This window comes from Bombyx mori, chromosome 4, assembly GCF_030269925.1.
Source record: "Bombyx mori chromosome 4, ASM3026992v2".
Taxonomy (NCBI): domain Eukaryota; kingdom Metazoa; phylum Arthropoda; class Insecta; order Lepidoptera; family Bombycidae; genus Bombyx; species Bombyx mori.
This window is the reverse complement of record NC_085110.1, coordinates 14,813,951-14,830,179: the sequence shown is the minus strand read 5'-3', so window position 1 is coordinate 14,830,179 and position 16,229 is coordinate 14,813,951. Positions and strand designations below refer to the sequence as shown.

Here is a 16,229-nt window from a genome sequence, read left to right as displayed (position 1 = left end):
TGTATATCTCTAGCCTCCGTCGGTGGAAAAAGCATCTGTCTTATTTCTCATTAAAAAATCAAAAGATGGTTTCATTTACACAATAATTATTTTTACCTCAACTCAGAGTTCAGATTATAGGATCTCAATAGTAAGGGCCCTTTTTTATTTCATATATTGAAGCAAAAACTTTGTATACCTTTTTACGAAAATTGCGCGGACGGAGGAGTATGAAATTTTCCACACTTATAGAGAATATAGAGAAGAAGTGCACAATGCTAATATTTTTTTTAAATAATGCATAAAAGATACATTAAATCAATAAAGAAAACATTACACACACTACATACCATGTATTTGACGCACACACGCATGCATACTATTTATTGTCAAACTTTTGTTCTTGACGTCTGTTGTCAAATTTAGAATAGATTAAATATTGTTAGTCTTTGTTAATATTTTTTATAGTATAGTCTTGGCGAAATATATGATTATAGAAGTATAAAATACAACCATAATAGTGTACAAACTTACAATTCCAATTAATTATAGTCGAATTTCGACTACTGCGGGACCTCTAATTTCATTAAATGCGTGGACGAACTCACAGGACAACTGGGAATAAACGAACGCTGATCTCCTTCAGAGGAAGGCGAAGACGCGGAAGTCTCGATTGGATTGTAAAACGGTTATCCCACACTTCAAACCAGAACGAATAGCCTGCTTCGTGATAGAAGGGGTCTTCGTGGCCTAAAGGATAACACGGCCCAACTACGCATACCAAGAGACGTGATCAAACTTAAAAAATTTTTTTTATTGCTTAGATATGTGGACGAGCTCACAGCCCACCTGGTATTAAGTGGTTACTGGAGCCCATAGACATCAACAACGTAAATGCACTACTCACCTTGAGATATAAATTCTAAGGTCTCAGTATAGTTACAATAGCTGCCCCACCCATCAAACCGAAACGCATTACTGCTTCACCGCAGAAATAGGCAGGGCGGTGGTACCTATCCGTGCGGACTCCCAGAGGTCCTACCACCAGTAAAATCGAAGAGGTCCTACCACCAGTAAAAGTACATAGTAGAAGTCTATCATTTACTTATATAGATTCTATTATTTTTTAGTATTTTTCATGAATCTATAAACAAAACTAATTAAAAGCATACAATAGGTAACATTTCTGGTGGTAGGACCTCTTGTGAGTCCGCACGGGTAGGTACCACCACCCTGCCTATTTCTGCCGTGAAGCAGTAATGCATTTCGGTTTGAAGGGTGGGGCAGCCGTTGTGACTATACTGAGACCTTAGAACTATATCTCAAGGTGTGTGGCGCATTTACGTTGTAGATGTCTATGGGCTCCAGTAACCACTTAACACCAGGTGGGCTGTGAGCTCGTCCACACATCTAAGCAATAAAAAATAAATAAATAAAAATACATTAAGGTATCCTAAATTTTTAAAGAAGTTAATTTATTCTTATAAAATTTGCAGTTAGAAACCTAAAATATTTCAACTATTTCTCTTGTAATTACTCTTATAGCTAACCAGAGAGTTTCCCACGAGGCAAGTTTTTTAGGAATGACATTCGAACATTTCTTCTTTATTTTGTTCTTATTTCATTTAAAATTCTCAACGAAATAACAAAAAGGCATATAAGATCCTTGTACGTTTTATATAGATTAATGTTTATATACTTATATATTCTTCCGACTAGTTCAAGATCCAAATAAATCATGAATAAATTAATACATTGTTGTTCTAAACTGTAAAATCTAGATTGCAATCTCTGAAAGTTTAAAAATTAATTGAAAATTTGAAATTTATCACCAACTTCAGCCTAATACTTGCCGTATAAACCAAAAAAAATCCAAATGCTTAAGTGAAGGGTATATGAGATAACAGTCCAGCCCAGATAAAAGTTAATATCTATGCAAGTATTATTCTTTAGCACGTCAGTTAGTTTATTTATGAAACTTTGGTTTAAAAATAAATGGTGGTTTGGTTTAAAAATAAAATAAAAATAAATGTATAAAGAAAGCTACATGTTTTGTTGCACACGCAGTCACAAAATCATACCGCGTTTCAAAAGATATTTTCTGGTACGTACCATCTGGCTTTAGCATGAAATTTTTCGAACGAGATACTCAGTGGTAAGCAGCGACTTGGCTGTGCCGCTGATGAACAACGATTACCATTCATCATCAGATAGGCTGTATACTCGTTTGCCTATAAAGGCTAAAAAAGTACAACACTGATCAAATAAAAACTAGCTAAGTAGCCAATTTTGGGCGGACTATGTATTGTGACTGCAAAACGAAAGATAGACCTAAAGAATTACTTCGTGGAATGGTTCAGAAGGAAAGCGATAAAAAGGAAAGCCTTCCACGTGATGGCAGGATAACATCACAACGACAGGGGGCAAAAATTGGATACAGATGGCCCAGCATTGAGATTATTTGATTTCTTTGGAAGAAGCCCTCTTTTTTTTTACAAAAAAATAAATGAATGTAAAAAGTTAATATTATTTTATAATCAAATTTAAGTTATAAGATTATTTTTAATCTGTTGCAATTACTATTATTATATTGTAAGAAAAGGCTATTAAAAAAAAGAATAACCAATTCAAAATGTGAATATAGATGTTAATCGCACGAAGTACTTATGTTTTCAATGATAAATAAGGCTTTACATAACTATAACTTACTAATATATTAAAATATGTATTGCTTTCACTTGAATGTACGCAAGATGAGGTAAATGTCCAACTGCTCACCTAAGTACGTCACTTAGAAATCTTATAAGCATAATTTTCACCTAAGATACTAAGATAGAGCCTAGACACCTAAGATACCGTTCGCATGCCTCTCGCAACGCTCTGTAATAATCATGACCGCAGAATCCTCATAAATGAGTTACAGTAACCACATACCATTTGCTCGACGATTACTCAATAAGGTCATTAGGCATACGAATTCAATTTTTCGTATTTCAATCGGTTCTTATGTGTTATGGATATCTTCATACGATTCATTTTAGAAGAATTCTAAAAAATTTCGTTTACGTTTTATATTACACTAGCTGACCCGGCAGACTTCGTAGTGCCTCAATCGATAAATATAAGACCTAAGCTTTTGTATAAAATAAACTTAAAACAAACAAAAGGAATCCGTCCGACGGGGGACACATCAAAGGGAAAACAAAATTATTATTTTTATTTAATTCCGAGCATTTTCATATTTATCTACCTTTTAAACCTTCTCTGGACTTCCACAAATAATTCAAGACCAAAATTAGCCAAATCGGTCCAACCGCTCTCGAGTTTTAGCGAGACTAACGAACAGCAATTCGTTTTTATATATACCTATATAGATTACTTACTTCGTTATACTGCTCACGTCAAGAACAAGAAGTTTTTTTTTACTTTATTTATAAAACATATCCAAGGTCATTTTAACCCCAATGTTCCAAGACAAGCCTACAACTAAAAACATCTAAGATTTAAAGGCATAATTTTAGGCTTTACCACAACTACTTCTCAAACAATTTTAAAATTGACTTTATCTAAAGACTGTTGTTCAGTCGGAAGTTTTCAATTATTTTTTCGACTCACATCGTGAGGTTGAATATCTGAATACTCGAAACGGAATGTCCGGATCCGTTCCGGTGAGTTCCACCAAAAAACAGCTTCCCAGGAATGTCATTTACGCAATGCCGGCCAGCAGGTGATGGAATCCCATTGGTAACGAATAGGGCTGCCTCTTCTGCGCGTAACTTTAATATAATCAGATTTCCAAATTTGAATTTATGTAGTTTTAAAACTGCCAATTCTATGGAGGTAAGTCTTCACATTTTGAAAATTTATCAATAGTAGGACTTTCATTACGTTTCATCAACGGCCCATTACCCTGTTGTACAATTCTGTTCAATTCGACAAAACGTAAAGCCGAATTCACACTGCTTACACACATAAAAGCGGACACAACGCTGTAATCGTTTTGTAAAGTAGTTTAATGTAACTTGTGTACGTTGGTGCTTTTAGGTACCACAAGCACCGGTCATCGTCCTCGTCGAACCCGTCGCTTGCGACGAAAGGCTCGACGAGCGAATTAACCCATCCGATCCTGGGGTAGATTCTGCGAAGCGCTACTCTTGCTAGGGTCAGTGTTAGTATTACTCCGGCTTGAGCCCCGTGAGCTCACCTACTAGTTAAGGTTACGCTGAAATAGCCTCTCAAGGCTATCAGCTTAGGAAAGGAGAAAAAAAGTGTATGATGCGCATGCAATTCACGCTTGAACGTACGCTTACTTGAAAAATTAAATATTAGCAGTATTCAGAACAAATGATTCTTCTTTGTGAGTGTGTGTGCGTGTTTGTGTATGCGTCTGCGTGTACCTGTGCGTGTGCGTGTGCTTGGCGTGTGTGTGTGTGTGACAAAGTTTTTTTGAAAGTTCAGGACTTTTATTTAACAGGGTTTTTTATTTATTTATTATGTGTGATTCCACATCAAACCGTGAATACAGTCTCACTTTAAAATATGAGATTGAAAACATACTTTGAATTATGTTGTCCTAAACGACAAGTCAGCACATAATATAACCAAATTATGGACAACACAATCAATAACTACGTGAATTTAAACTCAAAAATATTGACAAAAATTAACTTAATAAATAAAATCTCATTACAATTTTTAGCTATGGTAAACTTATCGATATTTCTAAAACTAAAGTTATCACTTTCAAATAATATTTTATACTACATCCCTAATGCTAAATCCTAGCCGATACCAAACGGAATGTACATTGCAACTGACAGCTAAATTAAACTAAATTGAGACTTCTGTGGGCTTTGATTTCTTATTATAATATCAGAGTGATTGTACTAACAATAGATGATTACTACTTCACGATTTCTCAGTACGTATGACGTAAAAAATATGTTTTATTGTTTTTTATTATTAAATAGCTGTTTTTATAATAATATATAGGAACAAATGTCGTACGATCATCTGGTCCCAAATTAGGATGGATATGGAAGACATATTTATATACGTTTAAATATATACATATATAGATAATAAACACCCACACAAAGACCAAACATACCTGTTGATCATAGGAATGTTTGCCCGATATAGTCGTCGTGGCCTAAAGGATAAGACGTCCGGTGCATTCGCATTTAGCAATGCACCGGTGTTCGAATCCCGCAGGCGGGTACCATTCTTTATAATGAAATACGCACTTAACAAATGTTCACGATTGACATCCATAGTGAAGGAATAACATCGTGTAATAAAAATCAAACCCGCAAAATTATAATTTGCTTAATTACTGGCGGTATGACCTCTTGTAAGTCCGCACGGGTAGGTACCACCACCGTGCCTATTTCTGCCGTGAAGCAGTAATGCGTTTCAGTTTGAAGGGTGGGGTAGCCGTTGTTACTATATTTGAGACCTTAGAACTTATATCTCAAGGTGGGTTTTTTTTTATTGCCCTTGTAGGCAGACGAGCATACGGCCCACCTGATGGCGAGTGGTTACCGTCGCCCATGGACTTCAGCAATGCCAGGGGCAGAGCCAAGCCGCTGCCTACCTAATTACGGCGCCTTTACGTTGTAGATGTCTATGGGCTCCAGTAACCACTTAACACCAGGTGGGCTGTGACCTCGTCCACACATCTAAGCAATAAATAAATAAAAAGTGGGAATCGAACCCACGACCCTAGGCGCAAAAGTCAGGTGCGCTAACTACTACCGAGTCACTCTTTAGCACACTTTTATTATTATAATTTGGTTTGATGTTTTTTTTTTTTTTTTTTTTTTTTTATGATTGAAAGATTACTGGTGGCCCGGAGGCCTTTCCAGCTTCACCAGGACAGGTGGGCGAGCAAAGGCTCAGCCAGGAGGGGTGGAATTTGCTAACAGCTACCCGAGCGCCTCCGAAGGAGACCTAACAGCTCAAGAGTAGCTGCTTCGCGAATGAATCTACTACCGGATCGGAATCGCGACCCGCTGAGAAGATCCGGCGAGAAACTCAGCGGGCTGATGAATGGGTTAGGTTGCACGGCGAACTCTTTGTCGAGTTCGACGAGTACGGTTACCGGGGTCCCTAAGCCTGCTCCTAGTGTTAGAGCTGAAGGCGTCTAATGCAAAGGTTATTGGATCTGATGGATCCGTAAGGACGTGTCTAGGGCGTCGACGGTGACTGACTCCTGCATGATCAGGATTCGGGGAGTAGTCAGCGGCGGCTACGATAAGGCGATTATCATGACGCATAGCCTTATCGAAGTAACGTTCCGACACTGACTTCATGTGTTTGCGGATCGATTCGAGGCCCAGGTCGTCGTGTAGGTCGACGTTCCTCACGAACCACGGAGCCCCGACGGCTAACCTGCAAAAGCGGGATTGTAGGGATTGGAGGGTGTCTATGTGTGTGCGGGCCGCGTGAGCGAACACCACACTCGCGTAAGTCATGACGGGCCTTATGCAAGTTTTGTAAAGTGTCACCTTGTTCCGAAGGGACATTTTACTCCGCTTACAGATCATGGGATAGAGTCTACCGAGAATAAATGCGGCACGGTCACGGACTATTTTTATATGCGGGCGGAATGTCATGGATGCATCCAGGGTGACTCCCAGGTACTTGACCTTCCTGGTCCAGGGTATAGGTTGGCCGAAGAGGGTGATCGGGGGTGTGATATTTCTCCTCCTAATGCGGGAGGAAATAAGCGGAGAGTTTCCCCTTTGAAATAACACTGCTGTGCTTTTCGCTGGGTTGATGTCTATGCGCCATTTTCGGAACCACTGTCCGAGGGTTAACGCTGCACTCTGGAGCTTACTCGCGATTAGGGACTTGTTTCTACTTGAGTAGTAAACGGTTGTGTCGTCAGCGAATAAGGCTAGCTGGGTCGGCGGCGACCGGGGAATATCATTGACAAATAAACTAAATAGGAGCGGAGAAAGAACGGAGCCTTGCGGGACTCCAGCCGTGAGTGGTCGCGGGGAGGAGCGGGTTCCCTCTACTCGATATCGAAAAGAGCGGTTAGACAAGAAGTCCCGTATGATGAGCACGAGACTGTCCGGTACGCCCATGTTGAAAAGTTTGAAAATCAAACCGTTGTGCCAGACTTTGTCGAACGCTTTTGCGACGTCGAAGAAGAGGGCTCCCGTGTAGATCGGTTTTGGTCGGTTAAGTCCCACGAGAATGTGCTCCGTGAGGCGGTGCACCTGTTGTACGCATGAGTGATTTGCACGGAATCCGAATTGTTCATCGATGAGAATGCCCTTTGATGAGACGAAGTCTCTGAGGCGTTTGTAGAGCAGACGCTCATACAGTTTGCCCAGAGACATGAGGAGGCTAATCGGGCGGTAACTCGTCGGATTATTTTTTGGTTTACCGGGTTTGTGTATGCCGATAACGTTCGCTTCTTTCCACACCGCGGGAAAGATACAGTTAGCCATAGCGGCATTGAAGATAGATGCCAACATCACGATGAGTTGGATGGGTAGAAGTTTAATAACGCGGTTAGATATACCGTCGGAACCGGGAGCTTTGCGAGGACGTAGGTCTTTGATCAAGTCTTTAACTTCCATCGGGGTGACGGGTGGTAACGCATCCGAGGGTGGCAAGGAGGCTCTGCGTTTTACCTCACTGTCTACTAATTCTACATGAACAGGGTCCACGGATTGAGTGCTGGGCGTGCACTGGGTTTGTAATGTATCGGCCAGCAGCTCTGCTTTTTCTTCATCATCGGACGCCGCGAGTTGGCCTGAGGGGCCTACGAGGGGGGGCATAGCTACGACCGTATCCGATTTGAGAGTACGAGCTAAGCGGTAGTAAGATCTTTGAGAGGGCGCGAGTCCTTCTAAGAAATCAGACCATCTGGCATCTCGGACTTCGGCGATGCGAGACTTTACGTCGCGTTGTAGGGCACGCATTCGAGTACGATTTTCCACTGTAGGATACCTATCGTAGGCGCGGATCGAGGCGTTCTTAGCTCTAAGGAGTTCCCTAATATCGTCGGGCAATTTGAAGCGGTGAAGGAAGTCCTCCGCCACAACTTGCTTCGATGACCTATCTAATGTCGAGGTGATGTGTGACGTTACGATGTCTATGGCTTCAGCGGTATCCTGAGGAGACGGGGTAGAGTCCGGGCTAAACGGGAGCGATGGTGGATCAGATTCAGCCAGGCTAATGCCCAGCGTGTGCCAATCCACCACAGTCCTCGTGACGGGAACGGAATCGGGAGCGCGACCGAGCTTCATAATGACGGGACGGTGGTCTGAATCTAACTCTGAAACTACTTCAATCGAGTGTAAGCGCAGAGTTACGTTTTTTAATAACGCTATGTCGAGTATATCGGGGCGATGCGCGATATTTAGCGGGTAGTGAGTCGGGGTTAGCGGAGCGATGATATCGAAGGCGAGATCATCGACTAACGCGTCGAGCCGCCTGCCATTAGGGGTTGTGGTGTGTGAGTTCCACCTGATGTGTTTACAATTTAGGTCGCCCGCCAGAATGACAGAGCTTCCCATGCCGAGTAGCGCCTCGATATCACTGCTTAGAACGATCTTATCCGGAGGAAGATAAACGGACGCGATAACGATCGGCGCGTGACCCGTCAGTGAGATTCGGCACACTGATGCTTCGATGTTAGCGAGCGCGGGAGGATCGAGCGGGACGCAATGCAGGGCTCTTCTATAGTAAATGACGGTACCACCACCACGAGCAGTGAGCCTGTCGTTCCTAACCATGTTATAGTTCGCGATTTTAGGGTCGCGACGCGCGGGCTTGAGTAGGGTCTCCTGCACTAAGAAAATGTCAATTTGATGGTCACGCAAAAAATCACAAACCTGATCACGTTGATTTGCGAGACCGTAAGCGTTAAAAAATCCTATCGTTACGGATAAGGGCTTTATTCTACTAATGTACGCCATTGATTACCGGCGGAGTGAGGGGAGGACGTACGTATTTAACGACGCGTATACGTCAGCGTATTCCTGCACAACGGCGATGAAGTGTTGTGCAGTGGAGGCGGCGCGAATGGCGTCACCCAAGGCGTTAACACGCTCAAAGTTGATCGACTGAAAAAAGTCGATCGCTAGAGCGAGGTTATCGGACGCGGTCGGAGTGCTGGTCGCGGGGGAGGAATGAATCGCGGGGGAGCGACGTATCGCGGGGGCGGGACGAATCGCGGAGGGAGGAGCTGCAGCCGTGTTCGTGTACGGCAACGGTTTAGCCCAGGCCGAGCCGCTGGGCACCGGCGCCGGCACGAAGGCAGGCTTAGCCTTCGGCACAGAGGGTGCTGAGGCTTTGATGTCTAGGCGGGAAGCTCGGAGGCGGTTTTGGCGGGCGACGCGGCGATTTATTTTTGGAGCTCGGGGGCATCCACGGTAGTTCGCGGGGTGACCCTGTGTTCGACACAGGACGCAGCTAGGCGGTTCCGTCGCGGTTTTTTGGTCGCGAGCGCAGAGGGCCGTGGCGTGATCGCCCATACACTTAACACATCGGGGGCGCGCGTGACAGTTACGGGAAGAGTGCCCGTACAGTTGGCAGTTATGGCACTGACTAGGAGTGCCTTTTTTATGGGGGACTTCGACGGCGATACCGGAGAGCTTACAGACGGTCCGTATGTTAAAAATGTGCTTACCCTCGGGGGTAGGCTGGAGGGCGACTAGAACCATATTGTATGGCTCCCTACCGCGGCCGGTGTGCATGCGGTGCACGGAATTTACTGGTAGGCCTTGTTCTATCAGATCAGCCTTGACGAGATCGGCATCTAGCTCCTTCGGAATTCCACGTATGACAACGCGGAGTTCGCGCTCCTCCTGGAGCGTATAAGTGTGGAAGCTTATACGCTCCTTTCGGAGGTAACTTGAGAGGGCCCTATGGTCGTCGGGTGTCGTTATTTTTATTTGAATCCCGTTGGCGAGATTACGGGCGCTGACAAAATTAATATTTTTGGCCTTAAGGGCCAGGGAAACTCGGTCCCAAGCTGCCTTGTCTTGAAGGATTACCGGGGGAGGGGTCTGAGTTTTAGATTGTGCCACTGGACGCGGCGACGGTGTTGCACGGACAGCGGGAGCGACGGGGGTCGGAGGGCGGGGACGCGACGCGTTCGCGGCTTTGCTTACTTTAGCGGCCGCGGAAGCTCGGGCCTCCGCAGCACGCTTTTTACCTTTTTGGACTACTGTGAATCCATCAGTCGTGGCGGCGGGGGAAGGGTCGACCTCCATGTCCGACTCTGAATCGGATGAGGAGGGCGCGGGCGACCTGCGGGTGGGTGTTTTAGCGGGCGCAGTAGACGACGCAGACACGACGGAGGCCGTGGACGAACGCACGGAAGCAACGTAGGTCGCCGACGAACGCACGGTTGGGGCGGAAGCTGCAACGGTCGACGCAGAAGTTTTGGGCGCGAGTATCGGGGACACAGGATCGGCGGGCGTGACGGAGGCCGCAATGGACGACGCAGGAGCGATGGGAGCGACGGAGACCGCCGGCGAGTTCGCTGCGTGATGGGTCTTGAATTCTAAAAATTCTGCCGATAGCGTTGGGTACCTAAGGCGAAGAAATTCTGCAAAGAGATCGACCGTGGACTCCATTATAATAGACGAGTGCCCAGGGGGGGCTGCCCCGGGACTTTAAAAACACACTCGCCTTACGGCGAGGCCCCAAAAATTGTAATAATCGCAATTAATTGCGGCACACAGCCGTCCGCTTGCAAACGGGCCACTAAGTTACCGAACGAATTCCTGGAATTTAGGGGTCCGCCCGCTCACAGACGACGATGCGACGCAATTAGCACAGGTAGTCACTTCCGAGAAAAACACTTGGACGCCAGATGTGCCCCAAACCGAGGTCGGGCAATCGAACGGTAGATGAGCACGTCAGCACGCGACGGGTGCCTGAATCGGAATGGTTTGATGTATGTATGTTTGTTTGTATGAAATCATTCAGACTCTTTGAACTTCATTTTAACCGACTTTATTTACATCCGGTTAACTTAAAAAAATCACACGCATTTATATTACATACATTAATTTGTAAATAAGCTATAAGTAAAGAAGGAAAAGTCAATTGTCGGATATGGAAACAGACATCTCTCCTCAAATTTATCAAAAACTATCCTTACATAATGGTGACAGGACCTCTTGTGAGTCCTCGCGGGTAGGTACCACCACCCTGCCTATTTCTGCCGTGAAGCAGTAATGCGTCTCGATTTGAAGGTTTTTTTTATTTTTTATTGCTTGCATGTGTGGACGAGCTCACAGCCCACCTGGTGTTAAGTGGTTACTGGAGCCCATAGACATCTACAATGTAAATGCGCCAGACACCTTGAGATATAGTTCTAAGGTCTCAGTATAGTCACAACGGCTGCCCCACCCTTCAAACCGAAACGCATTACTGCTTCACGGCAGAAATAGGCGGGGCGGTGGTACCTACCCGTGCGGACTCACAAGAGGTCCTACCACCAGTAATTACGCAAATTATAGTTTTGCGGGTTTGATTTTTATTGCACGATGTTATTCCTTCACCGTGGAAGTCAATCGTGAACATTTGTTGAGTACGTATTTCATTAGAAAAATTGGTACGCGCCAGCGAGATTCGAACACAAGTGCATCGCTCGATACGAATGCACCGGACGTCTTATCCTTTAGGCCACGACGACTTCATCGGTGGGGCAGCTGTTGTAACTATACTGAGACCTTAGAACTTATGTCTCAAGGTGGATGGCGCATTTACGTTGAAGATGTCTGTGGGCTCCAGTAACCACTTAACACCAGGTGGGCTGTGAGCTCGTCCAACCACCTAAGCAATAAATTAAAAATAAATAAAATCATACACTGGTTACACAAAGAACAGCCGCCGCATACGAGCTGATCTGGGCTTGTCCCGAAAAAAGATTAGCTTATTTAGATTTTATTTAGTGGTACAAAATAGATATATTACATAAGAACATTAATCACACGATTGTATTCATTAAAAAAAACCACAGAGTGGAACCTAATTTCAAAAAGAAATTACATCGATTTACTCAACAAAACACCTCAGATTATTAACTCATTCAAACGAAAAAAAAACAAATTCAATCCGCAAATTGCGGAGAAATCGGAAAATATTTAAAAAAATAATTTAAACGGTAAAGCTTTGTCTTAAAAATACCTAGCAAACTTTCTCATCCTAAATTTATTTAATAAATATAATTACGTTTAAAAACAAATACGTGCTGTTAAAGATTGAATAAAAATAATTAATTAAAACAACAATTTAGCGATTTTAGTGTCATGCACTAATAACTATGATTTACAACTACAAAGAACAATTGCATGTAGGTATTTTCTTCGGTGTTCAAGAGTCGGAGACATAATTAAAACTAGTTTCAAGGCTTAATCTCGCGCTTTAACTGTCAATATAATATTTCCGACATTTATTCTTAACATTGGAAATAGTACATACGTACGTACGTAAAATACGAGAATAAACCTAGTAAAAGTAATTTCAAAAATAATATCAATTTTCTAGTATAATCATTAAAGCCTGAGAAAAATAGCAGAAGTTTTCAAAAAAGATCTACAACCATTGCTTTCTAAATACAAATTTTTAAGATAGAAAACTAGAAACCGTACCATTCAATGTGCACAAGAGTGGTACACGGGCCTCTCCCACGGTGTCAGCACGTAAGCCAATCTCGGATAGATTTCATATTGAAACGATATGAACGCGACATTATCGAGAAATTGAATGTTCGTAACGTTACTAGTCGAATTTCACACGAACGAAACCATTTTAACGTATTGATGAATTTAGAAAGCGTACATATACCGAAGTAAATCATTTTGCGGTATCTTCGCGACAAATTTGTCGTTTTTATTCACTCGGACACGATACTAATAACAAATAGTACCTGGGAACAAATCACACACGGTTATTCGGCCCCAAATTGGAAGTGTCTTTAGGATTCTCGGTTTTTTGGAACGAAGTTTCTTATGGGACGATGCGGAGGGGTACCCTAACCGAGAAAAAACGTCCGTAACGTAAGATTTTTATTATTTATGTATAGTCTTAATATGATAACTATACAGTGTCTAATGTATAGTCTACGTGATGAGGGTTATTATTATTATTCATATAAATAGCTGTTTCTTTGTATATTATTATTATATGTCGTGAATAACGACTTTTAGTAATATTAAGACGGTGGTTTTGATTATTATTTTAAATGATGAAATGTTGTTTTGATAAATATCACAAAATGAAGGGTAGACTCCACACGCCACAGTATAAAATGGCGGTACGTGGACAGAGTCGTGACATTCCGTGTCAGACAGTCATTCCGTCCGTCTCAGTCAGTGAGTCTCTGTCAGTCAGTCAGTCAGTCAGTCGGTCGGTCTGTCGGTATGTGCAACGAAACTGTCGGTTTATCCTGTCATTGTGAAAGTTGTGTGTGTTGAGTTTCAATAATTATTATTCAAAAGGTTTTCTTGACTTTTTATAAACTGAGTTCAACCAAATACGAGTGATGACGGAAACTACCGCTTAGCCATCCCCGCCGCCGCCGCCGACATATATAATTTTTATAAATCATTGTGAATAAAATAAAGTTGATAACTTTGTAAAGTAGTTTTTTTTGTCAATAAAAAAATCATAGTAAAAAATGTATACCCGAATAATTATTTTCTTTATACCTCGAATAAAACTTAAAATTAATATTTTTATAATAAGGAACTTTGTTCCTATCCGGTGTCCCAACGACACCACACATCTTTTTTTTTATTGGGGGACCGAATCTCCTCACGAGGTCCTTCGCGGAACGGTATACACAGGGTATGTGGAACTGTCAAATTACATTTCAATTCAAATTCAAATTCAAAATCATTTATTTCAACTTAGATGTCAGTATGACACACTTGTTGAATGTCAAAATACAAATAACAATGTTAACTCTACCACCGGTTCCAAAAAAAGCCACAGTCCTGAGAAGAACCGGCGAAACAAACTCAGCGGGCTTTTTTTTTTTGTTTTTTCTCAAATATTTTCTTTTTTTTAAATAAATAGAAATATTCACAATAAAAGAAAAAACAAGTCAAAAAAATACAATTAAAAATAATAATAATGAAAAATGAAAAGGCCAGGAGCGAGCGCCTCATTCCCACGTAGTGCCATCTAGTAAATAATCCTTAACTTTATAATATGCCTTGTTGCACAAACGTTCCTTAACAGTTTTCTTAAATCTATGAACAGGTAGTAGTTGAACGTTTAGTGGGATCTTGTTGAAAAGCTGTACACCCAGCCCCCTAAAAGAGTTGCTTATTTTCTTAATTCGAGCCGCCGGCAACGCAAGCCTATGTTTGTTCCTAGTGTTCACATTGTGCAAATCGCAGACTCTGGGGAATTCTTCAATGTTTTTACGCACGTACAATAAATTTTCAAAAATGTATTGGGACGCTAAAGTTAGAATTTTGATTTCCTTAAACTTGTCCCTCAAGGATTCCCTCGGGTGCATATTATAAATAGCACGAATAGCCCTCTTCTGCAGGATGAAAATCGTTTCGACATCGGCAGCATTGCCCCATAGCAAAATGCCATAGGACATAAAAAAAAATAACTAAAATAAACCAGGCGTGCCGTATCTTCATTAATATACATTCGTATTTTTTTTACCGCAAACGCTGCAGAACTAAGCCTACTCGCTAACTTGCATATGTGAGGACCCCACTGCAGCTTGGAATCAACTGTTATACCAAGAAAAACTGTCGAATCCACAAGCTCCAGTGTCTCTCCACTTACAGTAATATTAGTGTCAACTTGTCTAACATTAGGTGTGGTAAATTTTATACATTTTGTTTTTTTGTTATTTAATAACAGATTATTAACACTAAACCAATGTACCACGCGCGAGATAGCATCATTCACATCGTCATAATCTTCCAAATGTCGTTTAATTTTAAACAATAATGATGTATCATCAGCGAATAATACGACCTCGTGACGGGTTTCAATAAACTTAGGTAAATCATTGATATATACAAGAAATAGGAAGGGACCCAATATGGAACCCTGAGGAACACCCATATTAAGTAAGACACCGGAAGATCTGGTTCCTTTAACGTCTACTTTTTGGATTCTTCCGGATAAATAAGATTTAATAAGTTCTAATGAAACGCCCCTAATACCATAATGGTGTAATTTCCTCAACAATGTATTATGCTCAACACAATCAAAAGCTTTAGATAAGTCGCAGAAAACCCCAAGGGCATTATGAGACTCTTCCCAAGCCTGAAAAATATTTTTAATGAGATCTACACCTGCATCAATAGTTGACCGACCTCTAGTGAATCCATATTGTTTGTTATGAAGCAGGTTATTGGAATTGAAGTGGTTCAAAAGTTGTTCCAGAATAATTTTTTCAAAAATTTTACTCAATGTAGGTAGTACTGAAATGGGCCTAAAGTTAGAGGGGTCAAAAGTACTACCAGATTTAAATAAAGGTATTATTTTACTATATTTCATTAGATCAGGAAACACACCACCATCAATACAGTCATTAAATATTGTAGCAAGGTAAGGTGCAATTATATCAATAATGGATTTTATAACATTAATTGAAATTCCCCATAAATCACCAGTTTTCTTAATATTAATGAGCTTGAAAGTATCAATTATGTCCTTTATATCAATATTTGTGAACTTAAAGTTAACACTGCATTTATCAACATGATTTTGCAGTAATGATTCGGCGACGATTTGGCTAAGTAACTAAACTACTTTCCAGCACTCTGCACCCTGCACCTGAGCGCTCGAGTCTCCAAAGCAGAAACAAAGAGAGGTAGAAGGAGTAACTGCAGCCAACACTACAACCAAACGCGTGGCCCACTTCAAGGATGCCTGATCAACGAAATCCTCACCCTGATGACTTTATGTCAGCCATCTTGGTCGGATGCTAAGAAAATATTCCATTACTTTTTTTTTCATCGCACTAAACCGGAAAATGAACTCACATACACGAAAACATCTGCCCACTCTTAAACCGGTACAGATGACTGATTCGCGGCAGAATTAGGCAAGATATACTGTAGAGGCAGAAATAGGGTGGTTATCTATCCTTGCGAGCTTACAATACGCTCTACCAATATCACGTCTATCTAGTATATTTATAAGAGAACTAGCTGACCCGGCAGTCTTCGTAGTGCCTCAATCGATAAATAAAAAATCTAAGCTTAAAAATAAAATAAACTTAAAACAAACAA

At 41.8% G+C, this 16,229-nt stretch overlaps 1 long non-coding RNA gene across 1 annotated transcript in view; it reads right to left on the bottom strand.

Moving 5' to 3' along the window:
• The window catches only part of LOC110386026 (uncharacterized), a 55,727-nt gene that overhangs the window by 22,347 nt on the left and 17,151 nt on the right, over window positions 1-16,229 (bottom strand). The gene's annotated exons all lie outside the window — the stretch shown is intronic.